This window comes from Melopsittacus undulatus, chromosome 1 (genome assembly GCF_012275295.1).
Source record: "Melopsittacus undulatus isolate bMelUnd1 chromosome 1, bMelUnd1.mat.Z, whole genome shotgun sequence".
NCBI lineage: Eukaryota > Metazoa > Chordata > Aves > Psittaciformes > Psittaculidae > Melopsittacus > Melopsittacus undulatus.
Genome location: NC_047527.1, coordinates 30,839,237 through 30,857,894, shown reverse-complemented (window position 1 = coordinate 30,857,894; position 18,658 = coordinate 30,839,237).

Below are 18,658 nucleotides of genomic sequence, written 5' to 3'. Positions count from 1 at the left end.
CACCCTGAATATGAAAAGGTTATTGTGACCTTATTTTTTTGTGTGAAGAGAAAAAAAAATATTTTAAAGTTAGAACATTTGTATTACTTGTTAAAAGCTGTTCTTAGTAATGTGATAAAAGTGTAACTCTGGTGGCATTACGATAAGTGCTAATGTAAGATTGACAGAAGTTATTTCTGCAGCCAGTGAGAATCTTGCTCAACACATTGACCACTACGGTTAAAAAATGTACAAAAGATACAAAATGCATGCTTAAAGGAGCAGACCATTAAACTTTTTCAGAGTGATATATCCAGAAATGATGACACTGTTTTTGCAAGAAAGCGTTAAGATCCATCAGGTAAATAAGTGTTTTGATTTCAGCAATGAAGAAGAAACCTGTGACTTTGCGTAATCACTTTAGTGTGATTGGTGAGAAATGAACCTAGGAAAAAATCAAGTATCAATCTGATCTGACAGTCAACACAACATAGCTTTCTGATTATATTTTGTCTAGATACAGTTTAGCTGTTCATACTAAAATCCCTCACTAGAAGGTAATCATGTGGATCTGAAGCTCATGTATCACAAATGTAGGTATCTACAAAGTGTGAAAGGATTTTGTGAAACAGCATTACGAAAGTGGTGAACTAGATTACTCTGTGGGAATTGCCTGATGTAGTCACCAAGCCACTTTCCATTCTTTAGGAAAATTCATGGCAGTAAGGCAAAGTCCTCAGTGACTGGAGAAACATGAAACTTCCCACCTGTTTTTAAAAAGGGTGAAAAGGAGGATGCTGGCTGATCAACCCGTCAGCCTCCCTCCCATGTCTGGTAAGATCATGGAACAGGTCCTCCTTGAATTTATGTCAGTACATATGAATGACAGGGCAGTGATTAGAGACAACCAGCATGAGTTTACCAATGGCATATTGTGCCTGACTAATGCGGTGACCTTCTATGGTGGAGTGACTCCATCACTGGAGAAGGTAAGATCTGCAGGTATCATGTGTAGACATCTGTACTTCTGTAAGGCCTTTGATATTGTCTGCTACGACATTCTTGGTGATAAACTGTAGAGATATCAGTTGGATGGATGGACTGGTAGCTGAATAAAGAGTTAAATAGATGGTCTCATCCAAACAGCTACACTCAATGGCTCAATATCCAAATGGAAACCAGGAATGGGTGGTGTCCCGTAAGCGTCTCTATTGGGATCAATACTGTTTAATATCTTCATCAGTGATAGAGATAGTGGGACTGAGTGCACCCTCAGCATATTTGCACATTATGCCAAGCTGAGTAGTACAGTTGATATACTTGAGGAAAGGGATGCCATCCAGAGGGACTTTTACAGGTTTGAGGACTGAGGTCTTACACCTGGGTTAGGGCAATTCTCAATGCCAATACAGGCTGGGGTTTGACTTGATTAAGAGCAGGCCTGCAGAGAGGGTCTTGGTGATATTGGTGGATGAAAAATAGGACATAAGCTGACAGTGTGCTTGCAGCCCAGAAAACCAAATATATCTGGGGCTGCATCAAAAGAATCATGGCCAGCAGGCTGAGAGAAGTGATACATCTCTCATGAGACCTCACCTGTGGTTATTGCGTCCAGTTCTGCATCTAGCACAGGAAAGACATGGACCTGTTAGAGTGGGTCCAGAGGAGGGCAATGAAAATGATCAGAGGACTGGAACACTTCTGATGTGAAGAAAAGCTGAGAGAGCTGGAATTGTTCAGCCTTGAAGAGAGGCTCATGGATAACTTACTGAGGTTTTCCAATCTATGAAAAAGGGCTTACAAGAAAGGTGAAAGATTTTATACCCAGTTCTGTAGTGACAGGACAAGGGGCAACGGTTTTACATTGAAAGAGGGTGGTTGTGTGTTGGACATAAAGAAGAAATGAGGGTGGCAAGACACTGGAACAGCTTGCCCAGATGTTGTGGATGCCCCATCAAGTTTAGGTGGGATGGTGTTTTGAGCAACCTGATCTAGTGAAAGATATCTCTGCCTACAGCAGACAGCAGGAGGATTGGACTAGATGAATTTTAATGTCTCCATACAACCCGAACTATTCTAAGGTTTCCTGAATCTATAAACCCATCCCTGTTATGTTATTCTATTAAGAGCACCTTCAGAAGTTTTTCTGAAAGTCTGAAGAGGTTGGTTTTTGGTTTTATCTAACCAGGCAGATCAATCTTTTGGAAAGGAACTTGTGGATGTTATGGTACCATTTTATTTCTCTCCAAAAGGCATTGCAGCAGTGATGAGCCTTGGCAGGAGTAAGGTTTATGACCTACTGTTTAGACAGAATTACAGTGTCCAAAAAACTATATGTGATGATGATCCCTTAGCCAGAATTTGGGCTGCTGAGATGGGGTTCAGAGGGCAGGAGGTCTTGAATTTTGACACTGGCATTTCAGAAACTGTGCAACAACAATAAGATGTGTCGGCTATAACAGAAGTAGTAATAAAGGATAAAGGACAATTTCTTGCATTTTTGAGACAGAGGAAACTAATAAACCATTATGACAGAATAATAAAAAGGCCAATCATTTTGGCCTATTGAGATCTTGGAATTTCTCAGGATGAAGTCCAGCATCACTGTCAAGTGTGCATTTGCTAATCTGTCCCTCACATTTATTCCATTTAAGTGCTGGAGGTGTTTTTTAGGTACTTTCAACTTCTTTTTGCAGCATGTAAAAGTATGGGTATATGCAATAACTTTAGAAATGTTTTTGAAGTAGAAATATTAGTGTTTAAAATAAAATAAAAAAGCTATTAGCTAATACATCATAAATCCACAAACTATTATGTTGTCTCTTCTTCATGGTCATTTAATTTTGCATGCACATAACCAATGTTTTACTAACAGTACCAAGGATTTCATATGTAAGACATTATTCACAGTATGTTTCCTGTTATTTTGCATAGCATTATGCTTTGTGAAAATAATGTTTTGGCCTCAGGAGAAATATTGCAATTGAATGCACAGCAAAATGTTTTTGGTATAGGGCCATGGTACTGCGACTTTTTTTTTTTTCTCATTCAAATTACCTTGGCAATCAAGGCAACAGAGCCAAGATAAAAATTGTAAAGAGGTGGTAAAAAAAAAAATATATATATATATATAATTTCAGTGTTTCATTTGCAAATAAAATGTGCTAAGTGAAATGAGAGAGGAAACTGTCCCTTTCTGATCAGCATGGTTACAAGTACGTTCTATAAATGCTTCTGTAGATGGGATCATATAGCTTAAATATACGTATTTATTTTTGGAAATAGGTGGGCTAAGCCAAAATTATTGCTTAGGTTGATTGAAACATTGAGGATTAGCACAAGGAATAAAGATTAAACTAATTTAAACTGTATGCTGCAATTTTTGCCAGCAGACTATGTCATGTCATTGCAAAGGCGTGATTCATCGTTTTCTATTCCAGTTTCCCCACGCAGCAAAATGGATCATAATTAGCACTAATGACAATGTTAAATCCAGTAATTTGAGTGACTGTTAAAAAAAGCATCTAACCCACAGAAATCTATATTGTTCCCTTTTAAAGATTATATATATTAATCTCATCTATAATATGAGCAAACAAGCAAAGTTTCACCTTAAATTGAGCTGAAAAAAAGATGGGCCAGGGAGGTCTTAAAACAAGAAAATGGTTTTTCATTATGAAATCCTTCAACATGCAATATTTCAGTTGTAAGAGCTCAAAGCATCTTCTGTGGAATACTGAGTGTTCTAAATAATTTTATGTGGATCTCCATACTTTCCTCTCCTTGACGCTTATGCACATCATCATGTTGTTATTTACATGGAAGCCACACTTTTTCAGACAAGCAGAAATCATTTCCCAGTGAAGTTAATGGGAATTATTCACATGTCAGTATTCAGTCTCAATAGAATGCAAATGGTTACTAAACATATGCATGTTTTAGACTACTGTTCTACTAATGCCAAGATATTCTGAAGTGTATGAGTTTCAGTATTTTCTTTTTTCCTTACCCTTTTCCTGTTTTTACCTGTTTTCTTTTTCTTTTTTCCTAACCCTTTTTCCTGTTTTTATGTTTGGGGTTTTTTAATTCATTCACTACCAGGAAAGGAAGTCAAGTTCACATCACTGGTCACCACCAGTTTCTGCTTTCTTACATGACTGATGCACTAAATAAAGCAGATATGAAGTTTTTTGCAGTTCCTTTCATCCCACTTGCAAATTACTAACTATCTTCTGGAAAGCCACCTTGAGCTTGCAGAATCATTTAATCATGAGATCTTCTTGCTCAGAATGACAGATAGCAACAGTTGCATCATTATGGGCTCTGGGGGGCAATCAGCTCTTCACAGGAAAATACACCAACAACAGTGCTAATTTTACTCATACCTCAGAAAACCACTGGACAGAAAAAAAAAATAGAAATAATGGGTACAATTAATTTTCAAGCACAAGTTCTATGTCCTGTTACCAGTCTTGGAAACTAAACAATGCCATCCAGGGTTTCTTCAGTCATATTTCACATTCATTTTTTTCCTTGATGTAGAAAAGATCCCTCTGGTGTTGCCAATCAAAATCTACATATTTGACTTTAGAGACTAGGGCAATTTTTTTAATTGGCTACAGAGCTTACAATGTATTGTTACATAGGACTCTTGATGAAACATATCTATCTCAGAAGCAAAGTCACTTCATGCTGTAATTGTGAAGCTGCATACTAGAGATTCACAGAAAAGATTGGAAGCTGCAATAGGCAACAGTTAGTTCCTTTTGTTAAATAAATAAGGAAATGTTAAGCATTTGGATGCCAAAACTATTTGCTTCACTTTAACTTAGTTGTGTTTAACTGAGGAGCAGCTCATGCTTCCAAAATTTGAATTTTTATGCACTAGAATATGCAACACTGTTTCAAAATAGCTCCTAGAAAAGCAAAGGCTGGGTTGAGGTGTACAAACTGCTGGAACCATGCAGCTCTTTCAAAGTGTATTGTGCTCTTTCTCATATGGTTCTACAGAAATATGTGGTATCAACTATGTTTAATTCATGTGTATTTTCAGTATACACCTCTAAACAATAAATGCCTTGCACAGGCAAAACCACAGCTTCAAACTCAAAATTGACATCAACAGTCTGTACTTCAGGTAGCTAGATGTTAATCAGAGTATACATCTTTAAGCCCAAAACAAAGTAAAACAAGAACAAAATGATATTAACATGCTTAAGATATCATCTTCTAATCACAGCTTTGTGACACGTATCCTGCAATACAGTCGCCAAAAAAGTCCCTCAAAGGAGAAGATTGGTAAGGAGGGAATGCAGAAGAATCAAGGATATACAAACAAAGCAGACTGGATAAAAAATGTTGGAGAACTTTCTGCATAGCTAAGGGAAAGCACAGATTATTGGAAAGTAAAGTGAATAAGCTTATATGTTAAATATACCATGCACATTTAACTTCAACAAAAAATAGGGAACAATTTGGCAAAGGCTGTAAAACCAAGAGGAAAGTTTTGCTTTGCTTTATTTTCTTTTCTTATTTTACCAATCTTTGGTTTCTAGTTAACCCATTCAGTATTAAGTTCTTAAATTATATCCTTGTACCATTTTCATATCAAAGAATAAAAGTATGTTAGAGAAGTTTTTTACATCCATATCATGCGCCTTAAGTATTTATTCAAGAAATATCTAAAAAAGCTTTGAAATGGCTAAAATGAATCCCATATGCTTTGTTTAAATATACTAAAAGAGCTTTTTTCCTAATGTAAGAGAACATCTGTACTTTATAATAAGGTTTTTTTGAGTGTGCGATATCAGGCTGTTTTTCATACAAAATTGTTAGTCTAGCATTATATAATATATTCTTTTACCATACTAGTGCATTTCAAATTATTTTGTTGAAATTAGCCTAAAATTGATGGCTTTCTTTTTGTTCTTTTTATGTTTGTTCTTAATTTTTTCCAATAATACTTGAAGATCAGCATGCCTTAATAGCTGCAGGGCATAGAGACTAGAGGAAATTAGCTGTCACCCACAGCCAGTGATTCTGTGTTCTTATAAACATAAAGGACTAAATTGTCTTTTATGTTGACCGTGCATGCAGATCATGTCATTTTCATTAAAAATTAGACATCATGCCTATACAGTACAATTGTTGATGGAGATGTTTGAATTAATATAGTTTTAAAGCAAAACTAAACTCTCTTTGTTTCTGTCCTAATCAAGTTTGGATTTTTTAATTGAAACATGCAGTTGTATATGAATCTTATATTGAATATTCAGTAAATTATTTTTCATATATTTACTATATTTCTGTAAATATTTTATTGCTGTGTGTTTCTTGCATGAAGTGAAGAATTTATAAACTGATACAGGCTGGTTTTAATGAACTTTCTATTACATTTACTTACTTTAGGTTTACTTTTTAGAGTCTGAGTTTTGGTATCAGATTGATAATCAAATGTCAATAAAGTGCTTAATAGTACAGACATATTAATAAGTAACCAGCCATAATTTGCTTAAGCATTTATGTAAGTGCTACATGATTATTTTCCTTTATTTCAAATTGTAGTATGATTACATATTTGTCTATACATCACTAGTGGGATGGCACAGTGTAATACAGAATGTCCTCCAGCTCTGCTGTCTTCTGCTGATATTGACACTTTGCTTTGTGTCATTCCTCCCCTAGTGTTTTCTCTGCCCAGCAGCTGATTCCTTTGCTGGTAGTTGGTCCTTTAGAAGCATCTTGTCCAAATTATCATCCTCATTGTCTTGTGTCTGTCTAAAAAAAATATCTTTTATACCTCAAGGCATTAAAACATGCTTTCACGGATCAAACATTCTTACCATAGCACAAGCAACACTGTATTAGATGGATTAAAGAAAAAAAAAGGAAGAAAAAAAAAGCTCACAGTCCTCAGTACTTACCACTTAGCTTTTGGTTTCACTGTCCATCTTTCACAGTGTAATTTAAATACAGATCTTATTTAAATCTAAGTGAAGCTTTAGCTTTTATAATGATAGAACTGCTCCAGCATTACCAGGACTCATAAATAATTAAGCCATTCTGTTTCATGCAGGCTCTGCAACATTCTTGAATACATCCTGCCTTGAGATTTAGTCAGTCACCACTCAAACAACATAGATATGAATTTTTAGAAGTATTTTGGGGAGCAGAGTGGTTTGGAGCTTATGTGGCTCATATAATATGGTTTATTTATTCACATCATTGCATTTATTGTACATCTTTCCAAACTACAGCATGCATCTGCTTGTTCTTAACACTAATAAATGTTAGGATAATCTTTCATTAAATATTAGTGTAATGTGCGCCATAAAGATACACTTTTTTTTTTCACATAAATCACCAGTGCATCTACTTAGCTAGTTAAACACAGGTAGGAATTTCTAAAATGTTTTCTGAGGCAAATGTTGTTGCTCCACTAGCCCTTTTAGCTCCTAGCTTCCCAATAGGATTTAATCAGTGTTCCTCATCTTTACAAGTAGTACTTGAAGCAGCTGTTGACTTTTACTCAGTAGCATGGAGGTCACCAGACAGCCTAAGGAACTCTGGACCTGATATCTGTACTTGTTCTGACTGTTTTCTAGAAGCAGAAAATGACTAACTGGCTGTCTTCATCAGAGCCAGATTATGGAGCCTTATTTGGTTCTATCAATTGCCTTGCAAATGTTATTGTGCAGGAAGAAACAATTACATATATTTGCATTGGAATGAGATATCTTAACCTAAAATATTTAACGTAACAATAAACTAAAACTATTATTTTTCACTCTATAAAGCACTTTTCAAATAACTATTAGCTCCTTATGTAAATAAGGACTGACGTATTTCACAGTTCATACATGACAAAAAGGCAGCCCAATTACTAGTGTTCTAACCTACTGAGGTAGCATTCTGTCTGAATACACATTACTGGCTGTATCTGCCTCTTTTCCAGACTTAAGAACAGTCTTTTATATCTTCAGAAAGATATGGTTCATTTTTGTTTACAGTCCCTTATGCACATTCAGGATTTGGAAGAGAGTGAGGTACTTTTTTTTTTTTTAACCCTACAGAAAGCTACCTAGCTGTTGACCTGAAACCAGTACTTCTTCCTGGGGGGAACGTGAGTGGGTAGGTACAAAATATTCCTTTAAGTGTGCATAATCAAGTAGCAAATGTTAGTAGCTGAACAGAGTTTTAACAATTACACTGTGGTTAAAGTACTGACAGTATTTTTCTGTGATTCAGGATGAGTTATTAGTGTATCCTCAAGAATAATCTTTGAGACATACAAGTTCTGTTACAAAATGACCTGTGTTCATCAAATAATCAATCCACAAGGTGAGGTATTGATGCTGATAAGAAAATATTTCAGTATTTGTAAATGTTACATATGAGTTTTCAATTTTAAGATCATGTTTCTATATCAACAAATTTTAATTGTGAAAATGGAAGGTGTAACATCAGTCTAATTAAATTAGTACCTAATAAATGCATTGAAATCAATTTATATTAGGCAGTTCAGAGAAGACTGTTAGAAAAGATTCTGATAAGGTGACCTACATATAAACAGACTCTCACCAAGTTTTAATTAACGAAATCGTGTGAAGAAATATTTAATATGTCAAAAGATTTTATTTTCTGAGGAATCTTTGAGGAGATGTGAAAAACAGTGGAGAAAACAAATGTATAAGAAAAACTACTTATGATTAGAAACAAGGTTCTTTTCAAGACACAGTCTGTTGCAATATTGGAAGGCATTTTCACTGGGAACTGAAGATACTGTAAGTCTGAGGTTAGTCTAAGGTATTCAGAAAAGTGAAATGCAAAAAGTCCTTTAACATGAAATTGCTGTCATTAAGATCTGGCATATGTCAAACCCAGTTTGAAGTATTGCCAAAAAGGTACTGAAAAGCAGATTGTATAAATATGAAATACATTTATTCTCCACTGTTGGTAAACAATATATATATATTTCATTTCTAAAAAAAAAGAGAAAAAATAAAAAATGAACAGAATTTGTATTCCTTTTCTGGCATTAACAATTAAATAAAAATCACAGGTCCACCTCTGGGTGATCTCTAAAATTGTATCCTCTTTTTCATGACACTTGACTAGTTATAAACATGGAGGCTTGACTAGTTATAAACAAGTCAGGAAAAGATAAAAATATCCACTAATATTTTAAAATTACAGAACCCCGCTGTTTCTGACCAAAATATTTTGTGTGACATTGACTATCTGAGGTCTTTGCCTCCTGAGTAGATTATTTTCAACACTAAGGTATTTATTTATAAAGAATATTCTTGAAGTGCATGTCATTTTTTGGAGGTACTCGCTTATGTTTTGAATTTGTCTTACATCCACTGAAAAGGACATTTTTGTTTGTTTGTTTTCTCTCTGAGAAATAAAGACTGACCCATCACAAACAACTACTACTACACTTACTTGGGGCTTCCATTTTCCATCTGTAAACCCTGACAATCTTGAACTGCTTGGGTATTGGTTTAAAAGTCTTGATGCTTCCACTGTTAAAAAATGATATAAAAGTTTTTATCTTTTGACATTTTTATTGCTTTACCACAAAAATGTCGCATTTGATAAGAAGGCACTACCATGCCTCAGATTTAAATATTACTGTCTTTAAAAACATTCTTCCCAAATGTCAAAAATTTACAAACCTCCGAAAAGTTAGCATGCACTGTGCCATAGGTGAAAAAAATAAAGTTAAAATTTAGTGCTAACAGGTATCAGAGAGTTGGATGTGCAGAGGCAGAATTCAGGCAGAAAATGCCCCAAACTTCACCTTTGCAGTCTTGAAGAAACCTGCTGCTCACTATCTGCAACTGGTAGGGGTTGTTTTTAAACTTTTCAAACAGCTCACCTTGCTAAGCAAAAGCAGCACATCCTGGGTCCTCCAACTAATAAAAAGACCCAAAGCAGAACCACCTATTAGGAGACTGCTCATGCATTGTACTTCTGCATATCGACTATTTAGCCCAGAAAAACCCATGGCCTGGGGTCAAAAAGATGGCTTCCCAAAAGGTCACAGAGAGAGAAGAAGGGTGTCTGGAGAGAAGGTGAAAGTCCTGGCAGGAGGAAAGTTCATGGGGGTCTCAAACTGGTGTTCTAAAATTAGTATGCATGCCTGACTTTAATCTCTTTTGTTCAAATTTTCAGAGATTTTGGCTTTTCTACCTTCAGCCAAAATAAATTAAACCATCCTATGCTGAAATTCCCTAATAGCAAAACAGCTTACCACTTCTGATCACAGAAGAGGTCAATATTTTGGATTATGTATATGTAACGTCAATGAGTGATCACAGAAAAGTTGTTAAGAAACTTAGCCTTTGTGTCCTCAGAACAGAATCTGGGCAGCGTACATTCAGCAAGATCAAACAATAGTAATGACAATGAATGCAAATGATGAAGAGGTTCATTGCCAAGGATCATCTTGGACAACAGATGAGACCACTGAGGGTGGTTAAGTATATGATCCTAACATTCAGGTTTGCATGTTATCATTCATTCACACAAGTTGCTTTTAAATTTCCTAAATTTTGAGTACTTTACTTTTCAACCTCAGCAACATTATTTTAACATAAAGTTTGTATGCCATATAAATTTTGTTTGTAAAGGTTTTTAGTTGCAAAGTTGTATGATGGACAATTCATTGCATAGTCTTGTAACCAGCATTCATGCTTTTGTTGATGCTCAGAGGTTACCAATTTACATTAAATGATCATTAAATTACACTCCTATATACAGTTCAGAAGTTTACCTCCATCCTTAGATTAATGGGCACATCAGTTCTTGCTTTTTTCCTATTAGATCTTCAGATCTTTTCAGCTGTGGACAAATGTACACTTATTGCTGCACCTGTGTCAGCTGAGAAAGGTTATAACCTTATTATTTATGACTCCACTATAGATTACCACTCTGTTCTGCCAGCTCCACTGTTCTTATAATACTTTACTAATCCATTTAAATAAAAATGTTCAGGACTATCTAAGTAATTTAGATGATTTAACCAGCTGAATTTTGACTGAAATGTGTGGAGAAACTGTGTGAGTAACTCCGTGGTTAGTTTTTTCCTGTGGGAGCAGGAGGGATGATAAGGGAGACAGGTCTGACAGCAAGACCAGAGCAGTACCTCTACCAATGGCACAGCAGCAGAAAGATTGTGTTGTACCTATAGACTTGGACTAAATATTAAAGTAGGTATAGACCTCCTTGGACTGTGGTTGTGTAGGACATTAAAAAAAATTATGTGCAGTGAGAAAACTGGAATCTGAAGAGTGGCTGAGAGTGACTCTCACATTCACTTCTGTCTCCTACATCTGGTCAATGTCTTTCAAGAACATAATGAACTCTTTAGATGTCTGGGTCTGCAAACCTGACATAAGTAGATCCCCTCTCTGCAAGCACAAACAGTAGTCTGTAAGTCTTTTCAGTGCTTCAGAGCAAGGAATGTGTTACAGACAGTCTCTACCATACAATGGGCAGAGACTCATGAGGAAAAGTTATCTTAATGGCCAGAGGCATTGCAATTCTATAGGTTATAAAGCTTAAGCAGCTGCCTCAATTAGCTGTTTGATCTGAACCTCACCATGTCACCCATCAAGTATATGAGTCTTGCCCTGATCATCAGATCCCACTGAGCTATACTTCTGAGAGGAAACAAGATGCCATGATAGAAACTCGAAATCGTGAGATTATGTATTAGGAATGTTATATCAAAAGCCGGCATTTTGTCAGGTCTTGCGACCTTTAATTTTATCAAGACTTTTTATCAATACTGCATAATTTTAGTCCTTGGAATTATGAACTAAACTTTAAAAAATAGGTCCAAATAGAAACCTTGAAGATAGAAAAAAAAATCCCTATATAGCCAGGTGCTAGGGAGAAGTTATCATCTCAAATCATACAGTTTCCAAAGCTAATCCTTCTCAGGTGGTTCTGTCTGAAGACATTCCTTGCCTTCCATTTGCTCTGTCCCCGTACAGGGAGATCTGCCAATGTGAAAACACATCACAATATTTACACAACTTAATAGGGCTAGGGAGACTAATGGGGACAGATCCATTAAACCAAAATGTACCATTCAGGTTTGACCCTTCTGTTTTTCAGATGAAGTGAAAGACTATTAATAGTTCTCAGGTGAGACAAGACTTCTGTCCCTCTTTAGTTATGATACCATAGACAAAAGAAAAAAACCAAACTCTCCAAGCTACAAGACTGGAAGCTCCTGCTAATATTCTAGCTTGGAGGAATATTTCCTGAAAGGAAAAAGGAAATTCACTGTCTTTACTCATATAATCCTTAGTCTTCCCTGCCAAGACTTCCACTATAGTGCCCACTATCACCCCTTGTGATACTGCTACTTATAACACAAGTCACTCAACAGCCATCAGAAGGTAATTTTTCTCATGCACAGATGACAGATCTGAACTAGCAGCCATAACATGAAATGCACTATCTTGTGTCACCAATCCCCCAAGCAGACCATTTGTCACTACAAACCATACAGTAAAGGGGGAAAAAAAAAAAAAAGTTATTTTCATGTTTTTTTCTGAAAAAGAAATTTCAGTGTTTGGATTATAAACCTCTAAAATTTGAGTTTATCATATGCAAAAAAACATTACTATGTCACTTCCTATTAGATTATTGTTTCTTTTTTTTAGTCTTTTGCAATCACTGGGAAAGTGCTTATGAACATGTGCTTAAAAAGCATAGTGTCACAGAGCAGTAATTCTTTTAATCAAATTAATTTATATTGTCCTACATCTTGGGCTTAATCCATGGGACTCAAACCCAAGGTGGCCTGATAACACTGACAATGAAAGTGTTGAAATAGTTCAGATTTTGTTAACTACTTGCTTCAGAGGCCAGTCCATACCACCTTTGTTAATCTGCACTGGAGACAAGATGAGTTTTTATTGCAACATATCAGATCACAAAGAACATATGATATTTCAGGCCATATACTCTTAGTTCCTGAAAAAGTATTATTTGCAATTTATAAAAGGAAAGCCAATTCTCGAAAATTTAATTATTTCATATGTGGAATTCAGCATAACATCCCCCTCCCTTGCTGTTTATTTGGCAAAAATAGAAAATTCGAGATGTGCCTATTTTCTCTAGGGATATATGTTTTTTAAATATACTTAGCGTTTTTGGAATAAAAATTGCAACTTGGCATCCCACTTTTCCAATATCTTTATGGTAATCATAGCTAATGAAACTGTTGTTTCTGCTGGGTTCTTATATTTTTTTTAACTTGTGTGGTCTGCTGAAAAATAAGTTTATGTTACTCCAAAAATGTCATTACACTGTTTTGATTGGTTCAGAATTACATTCTTTTTCCACAGGTGATTAGAAAATTCAGCCCTAAAACATGTTAATAATTATAGTAATAAAAAAAAAAAAGGAAAACTGCTTTACTTCAACATTAAAATTCATCTTCAGCTGCTTTGTTCTGTAATAACTAGGTCATCAGTTAAGGTGCTCCTGCTTAAAATGCATTTAGCATCTATATGTATTCCCTTACCTAGAGGCTTGGTATTTTTAATGAGATTATATCGAGGAATGTGAAGACTGGAGAGTGGTAACATCATTTTAGTGTGTAATTCCCAGAACTCTGATCCATTTCAGGGAGGCAATTAAGACTGCTGACTACAATAAATGATACTAAGAGATTATAGAGGTTTTTTCCTGCATGAATGCATAGTTTAAAAAATAATTTAGGTTTATTTAACATAAAAAACACCTCCAGAGGGGGGATTTTTTTTTTTTTTAATTTCAGTGATTGTAGGGAATATCTCTTCTGTCATTTATCTGTAAGGATGCATGGCATATTCCTGTAATAAAGGATAACTTTGAGATGCTTTGATAAAATAGGTGTATTTTAATTTTACATTAATTTCCTTTGTGTGTCTCATTTCAAAATGTCCACTTAGTACTGGAGCAGTTGAATATCTGTGGTATGTTTGTGGGGAGGATAGAGGGTATTTATTTGCTATTTTGGTGTGTTTGTTTTCATTTTATTTTTTCTTCTGTGGCAGCCCAATAATCTGAAGTAACATTTAGATCCAAAGCTTCATGGAAATTAACCCTTGTCTTGTTACTGCTGACCACAAAAATTACATACAGAAGAATACAGGAGATTTGTTAAAAGCAAATATATTGGAATCAAAAGTTTGTTGTCTTGAAGAGTTAATTCTGGCAGAGAGGTGACCTTTATCCCTACATACTCACTTCTTTTTTTTTTTTTTATCAAACCTCTCCAAAGGGACTCATCATATGCAGGGCTCTATGAAGAGAAAAAGAAGAGCATTGTCCTTATCACCTCCTTCCAGAAAGTGGCAGAGTAATAGGACTTTGTAAGGCGAAATGAAGCCCAGTCTGATGGCTGCTGATTAAAAATTGACTCTGCCACATCAAAGAAGAGTTGAAGGTGAAAATGATGATCACTTCCCTCTCCCAGGGACCCTGCACCATTTCTTTTATTCAACCTTGAAAGGTTCTTTCTGAATAAGATAATATCCCTCGAGTCCATTCTGGCTAGGCGGCATGGGAAAATGTAGATCAGTATGCCTATTCTCTATGAAAAAATGGAATTTTGTTAATGACATAGCACTCTAAAGTGATGGCTTGTATGTGGTAAATGCTGAGAAATTAATTATCAAATGCCTCTTAGACTACAGATCAAATTAATTGCTAGTATACATCTACTAAAAAGACCACTACAAGCCCAAACTGCATTTCCTGCCTTGTTGCTGAAAATTTCTATACTTGAAACACACTGTTGTTTCACTGCTTTCTCTGTTTTCACATCTTTTATAGTAAATTTTTAGTTGATGTGCCATCAGCAAAATACTATCATTGAAATATAAAATTTTATGACTGGACTAAAGCATGTAAATATTTATTTTACATGAGAGAAAGAGGCAGTCACTCAGGTATATGAACTATGCAGAGAGTAGGTAGACAAGGAGAATAAAAAAAATGCATGCATATGCACACACAAATGCTCAGAAAGATACAGAGCTGTGATATAGTGCATTATACTTTATTTCTACTAGTTAATGTGTCTGGCAGACACAGGTAGAAAATTTACAGATAAGCTTGTGTGAAAAATGCTTCTCTCTATTTTAGGTTTTGAGTTTATACCTTATGCCAGCAATTCTGGAGTGCAATGCAAACCATTTAATTCAGGGCACCATTTGCTTTTGCATATATCTAAGTAGACCAACAGGCACAGTGCTCAATAGACAGCAGAGCATCCTGAAATACATAACTTGAATAACAATAGCAAGAAAGGTCTTGCATGAGAAAGAGCTTATACAAAAAAACAATTTCACACATGCTCCCCCTCACACTGATCTGCTGCTCTTGAGGACAGATAGAAAATGAGTAGTAGTAATGCTTCAGTCTGAAAATAGTGTGTTATAACCTTGATAAAAAATTAGTTTACATATAAAAAATATTTTCCCCCATGATTGGCAATGTCCACAATTTTCATATGTACCTAACTATCTACAGCTAAGTGTATCTGCCTGATAATTATATTTTAAAATAAAAAGATTTTCTGCAATAGGATAATGTATACATTGAATGCTATAGTGTGTAAAAGGTTTAGTTGTATGTATGACATGTATGAATTACACGGTAAAACATGCTGATGAGTGACACAAATATCATCCTGTTGAGATTGGTGCAATTAGAACAAACAAGTGATTATGTCAGAACAATGGAAATAACATGGTAATGACATCAAAACAGTGAGAATAACAATAACACACTCCTCTCATCAATGTCACATGTGTCTTCTCTTATTTCTTAGAAGATTTTATTACTGTAATGAATATGAGCTCATACTCTTAAAAATGCCTTCTCCCCCTTCCTAATTTAATCAACATTCTGAAATGTTCGATGTCCCAATCACCTAGGGCTACATTATTAGCATGGTACTTAAACAGCTTCTCTAGAATGATTTAAGAAAACAGTTTATACAAGTGCTACCTTTAATAAGAATAAAAAAGCAAGCATAGTTTGTTTGCCTCATTAAGGCTAACTTTTGATCTTCAAGCTTTATAAATAGAATATGCATTGTATAGTTCAACAGTCTCATATACACGAGTCCTAGTAATGCTAATGGGGAAGTTGCACACGTGTTAGAAAAGAATAGATGACTGTGAGTTATTTATAAAAGCAACAGATATTTAATAAGACACGTTAGTTCAAGAAAGAAATAAAATCCTTTCTCAGATTATTGTATTTCTTTTACATGCTATATGCAGTAGCTGCAAAACCTGTTTTTTCTTAATGAGTCTGCTTGTATGTGTGAGCTCCCTGATGAGGCTTATGTTGTAAGATCTGTAGATTTTCAAGAGCGCTGCCCCACAACTCTAAAATGTGTAAACTTTTTAGTACCTGGCAATATCTGAGATAGTGTTGATAAAGAGTACTGAAAAATGTCTTATGCTATCAACGGGCAGGATCACTTTTTAAGCACAGGGGCTGTGAAGCAATCTTCTCAAGGAATCAAATGGGAATGTTTCTAAAGTCTGAGTGTTGTAGAAGTATACCTGTCCAAGGGTGACTATTCCTCTAAATAAGTCAATAACAGTAACAACAGTAATTAAAGACAGAGTCCTGACAAAGTGACATTTTAAATAACTTCTGGCATACCATTGCCAATTGTAATATTTTTGGGCAAAGGGCATTCCAGTAATGCTATGCTGTTGCTGATTTTAAATAAATTGCCCAGTCCGCAGATTTGGGCATGCAATCCTTTGAAATGTCATTCAGCACTTTCCAGGATCAGATCTATTTTCAATAAGAAAGTTGCTCAATATCCATGTACAGGAAAGTTTATATTCCTACGTAATTAATCCCTTGAGATCTGCAGAAGCATTTAGACTGAGTTGATTCCTTTTCTGATAAGAATGCAGCACCACTGACCTCTCACTTTGTTGTTCTGTTTCTTTTTTTTCTGTTGGAAAATATATGTTGCAAATATTTCTTTTGAAAGTGTATACAAACCACATATCTTTTCAGGCCACTTACTGTTTTATACTGAGGATGCATTAAAAATAGGGTTAAGAGTTTCAGATACAACTTCAGTTCAGTGGGAAGATTCTACTTATTTTAGTGACCATGGGATCAGCTGTTAGGTCAGCAGAATGAGCTTCCCTTTTATAGGTTATGAACATATAAATATGGCAGTCCCCCTGTATCTAAATACTGACTGAGACAGTAGAAAATACTACATTTGTCCCTTAAACTGTTAAAGCAAGACCTCTCAACCCTTTGGTAGTTTTACTTCTGAACAGGGCCTTTTTTTTCAAGGAAATTGGAGTTTTCCTACTGGTTTTATTTTAGTTATCATCTCTGTTTTAGGATTCCACTATAATTCATCATCTTGTATAACACTAATCTCAGCACATTGAACTACCCACCATATTCCTCACTTCTCATGATCTCTTCCTCTACTCCAAGGTAAGCAAGAGACAGAAATGAGAAGTGAGACAAGCTGAGTCAATGTCTAAGACATTAAACAGAAGTTGGTTAACAAGCCAGCAAAACATGTGAGTCTACAGGATGATCAGGCCCTCAGGGAACTAGCAAACAGATGAAGGGTTAATATTTAAATAGACTACAGAAGTTCAATGTGTATAACATAATAGATGTTATATAAGAAGACAGATTTGCAGGACCTGCTTCTTTGCAGTTTCATCACATTTGTCTGCTATGCAGCTTGTCATCCTTATTTCATTCTCAATTGTTCATTTGCATTTTATTTGGCTTTATTTTTCCAAACCCCTAAAAGCAAGTTTGTCTATTTGCTAATGATTCACATACTGTCTTGTTCTCAAGTTAAAAAAAAAAAAAAGTTAAATACTGCCAAGTAATGTTTTCTTTAAGCACCACTTTTTGCCAGGGAATGGTGAGGTTATCATGAGATTTGTAGCTTTTTATAAATGCAAGCAAATATTTGTACTCCCTGACTTTGCACTATGACATCTGCAGCATAGATGAAACCGTTGCACTGAGAACTTACAAGACTGTAATACCTTGCTATGTACCTGTAAAAGCTTTTTAGGTTGGTTGGCTTGTCTACCTGATCATAAGACACACTGACAGACTATGGAAAGCATATGCTACTGAGCAGGTACATCTGTTGTATTCACTGTAGATTCATATTGAAGATGGGGTAGGTAGCCCATGTAACCTTGAAACCCTTTTTGTGCTGTAATATTGACTTTTGACCAGATAATTTTGAATATTCTGAAACATATGGAGAATACAGACTTTTCCAAATGTCAAACACCTTTGACTCTCTCAAATGGATTCCTTAAAAGATTATCCATCAACATTCAATAATCATTACAGGACAGCCTTAAGAAAGCTGTCAAGTAGTCTCACTGTTATTCATCATGTCAGAAATTGCTGCATCCTGTTATGGTTGGCTTATACCACAGTAAGCCATACTACCAGTGTACTAGTATCAGCAAACACCGTGCAATCACAGCAAGAGATCGCTGTCCTGGGAATTATTAAATGCCACCTTATTTATAGGACTTCTAAATAACTTGTGTTTTCTGAAGAACTTGTTGCACTTATTTCCAAGTTCTTTTTCATGAAGATCAGCTATTTGATCTCTCATATCACTTTG